The following is a 3,075-nucleotide window of genomic DNA, read 5'->3' as shown; positions in this document are numbered from 1 at the left end:
TTGATATAAATAAAGTGAATTTTTAAGAAGCAAATTAACTTTATATTTTATTTATAAAATCTAAAAAAAAGCAGACTAGAAATATTAATAAAAGTTTTTTACATTAGGTGCAATACAATATAATTATAAAATAAATTTGTTATTCAAACCCAAAACTTATTTAAATTTAGTTGTAATTATGCTGCTTTTTAAGAAAATATCTTTCCAATAGAATACACTTAAAAAAAAACACAGAAAGACTATATGATTAGACAAAAAAAAAAAATATAGATGAAAGTATGTGAAGAAATATTCAAATAATTCCATAAAAGAAAGATTGATAAAATAAGATTAAAAAGAAATAAGAAAATATATAAAGATATGGTAGTTAGTAACGAAATCTAAATTTAACTCCCACTTAATTAAAAAAACAAGACAAATTGGAGACTACAAAATAAGAATACATAATGCAATGATCGTATAATGATAGCCATTAATACACGAGTGCGAAGTTATGACATGAGCTTTGGTGAGTGTCAGAAACTTCGAAAGAGTGCATTAATGGCTATTTTAGAGAGTTGCATACAATATTTTTTCTACGGCTGATTAAATAATGGGATTATTGTTTTAAATCAATAATACAGTACATTGTTTATGGAATATTATTTTAATTCTTCATATATACATTAAACAATACATATCTGTGGCAAATGTTTAGAAAATGTGGCATCTGTGGCAAATTGTATTAGTCATAAGTTTGATTTTTTCTTTAATATCAATCTGTGTTCTTATTATATATTGGTGTACTTTCAAATTAACTTCAGCTTGCCAACTACTAAACTGGATTAAAATCAACATAAAATAAACAGGTGATACATTAAACAATACCCACCTATGATTGTTCAGTGGTTGAAAAGAACAGACTATTGATGATCAGTTAAACATCTGTATCATAATGAAAATCTGTTTCATAATGACCCTCATTATGATACAGCTAAATAATTCAAACAATGTAATGCAGCCATAGAAAAATTTATTAGTACACCAATGAGAAAAGAAGAAAAAATACCTATAATTGAAATGTAATTAAAAAAAATAAATAAATAGTTTCTCCAATATTGTTATTATTATTGTGTTATTTAGCATTTTTTATTAAAAAATTACTTGCAAGCGAATATCAAGTAAAAAAATTTCTTTTTTTTTGTATAACCTCAACCAAAATCAAATCAAATCTCCTAAAGTTCCTTTTACATTACGTTCTGTTACCAGTACTGTAAAGGAACATAATAACATTTCTGTTCATATAATTAAATAATTATCACTATGGCATGAGTAATAAAAGAAATAAACTGTACTTAGTTCATCCCTCTTCAACAAAGATAATTGCATAAAGACAATAATCAAATTATTATGTTTTAGTAAAAAAAATAAAAAATACATATATATATATATATATATACATATGTAATATTATTGATATTAAAATTTAACCATTCAAATCCTTTTATTTTCCAAAAACCTATCATACACGGTATTCTAATGGTTGTGGATATGGGGGCATGTTTTACTCCTGCTTCCACATTTCAAATAATTCTTTGACAAGTGTTTTGCCTGTTTATTCAGGGATTTTATTATCCAAATAAATTTTATAGGACAGTTGAAACTTTTGTTTCCTCCGTATGTGATGAGGAGACCTGCTGATGGAAAAACTCAGAAACTTTTTTTATCTTTTTTCTTTTATCTGGTGGCTGCACAATAACCCTAATGGTTGAAATATCTATAAGATAAGCCAAATGACCCCTATAGAAAAAAAAAAAAACAATAAAATGGATCCTGAAAAAATTAAGTTGCCTAATCTGACGACTCTTTTAACCAATTTCCCGATGAATTATTCCAGAAACAATGGGCTTAGTTATAGTGAACACATGACTATGAATAATTCCCACAAATTAAAAACGGTATGGCATACTGTCTTCTTATTTTAAAGTATGCTTAATCTATATACACAAGTAAAACAAACCTGAAAAAACTTATTCAGTCTCAATAAATTTTTTTACTCTTACTATCAATAAAGAAAAAAATTTGATTACTAATATATAAATAGATCTACAACATTACTGCAAAAACAGTATGGCAAAGAGAAAGTAAAAAATTTACAAAATTGGAACGAATGTCAATAGTGGGATAAAATATCATAGAGTATGATATATTTAATTTCCTAACATCAGGAGCAAAATGTTTAAGGGTGTAATTTTTTGTTTTTTCTTTAAAAATTTTTATGAATTCACACTTCAAAATTACCTTATAGAATTACCAAATTAGGCTCTACCACAATTAATTACCATACTTGGGTCTGGATTACCTTCTAACAGAAGTATAATTCTCTAAACCTTTTAAGTATAATTAATATGATTAATTCTCTTTATACAACATTTCAATGATGAGACAATTAAATCTACATACAGTGTAGAAAATTCTTTAAAATTTTCACAGGGTTAATAGGTTAACATCTTAAAATAATAGTACCATAAAATAATATAACATTAAAAATAAGTTAATGCTTTATACATGAAGTAATTAATCATTATTCTTACCTATATACAATATTTATTATAAAAATAAAAGCTTTGTGATAGTGATTAACAGCAGCATAAAATTTACATCTCACTTAATTTACTCTATAAAATAATATTTATTGAAAAGCAATTTTACAATTAGCATTTACATAAATCGGAATGAACTTAAAAACAGACAATGGTTATTTATATCATATAAAGAAAGAGTATTTATTTACGTGTCATTTTAATTCTTTTTCTAAGATATCTTTAAGACAGGCTGTAAAACTGATTCAATTGTTCCATGATTTTACTTATTTTTTGCTGATAAAACAGCAGAAGATATTTTTAGAATGATATCCAATAAAATGTTTTAAAAAATTTTATAAACATCGGCTGAAGTAAAGCTACCAAAGAAAACTTATCTTTTTTTAAGAAACACGTTTTAGTGTATATACAGTTGTTGTGAAGTAAACATATTCTAGAAACTTTTTAAGTGCCCTCCTTAAAATGTACATATAGTGCATTTAAATTCTTTTAA

This window comes from Lycorma delicatula, chromosome 11, assembly GCF_047948215.1.
Source record: "Lycorma delicatula isolate Av1 chromosome 11, ASM4794821v1, whole genome shotgun sequence".
Lineage (NCBI taxonomy): Eukaryota > Metazoa > Arthropoda > Insecta > Hemiptera > Fulgoridae > Lycorma > Lycorma delicatula.
The sequence above is the reverse complement of the archived record's forward strand: the minus strand, read 5'-3'. Positions refer to the sequence as shown.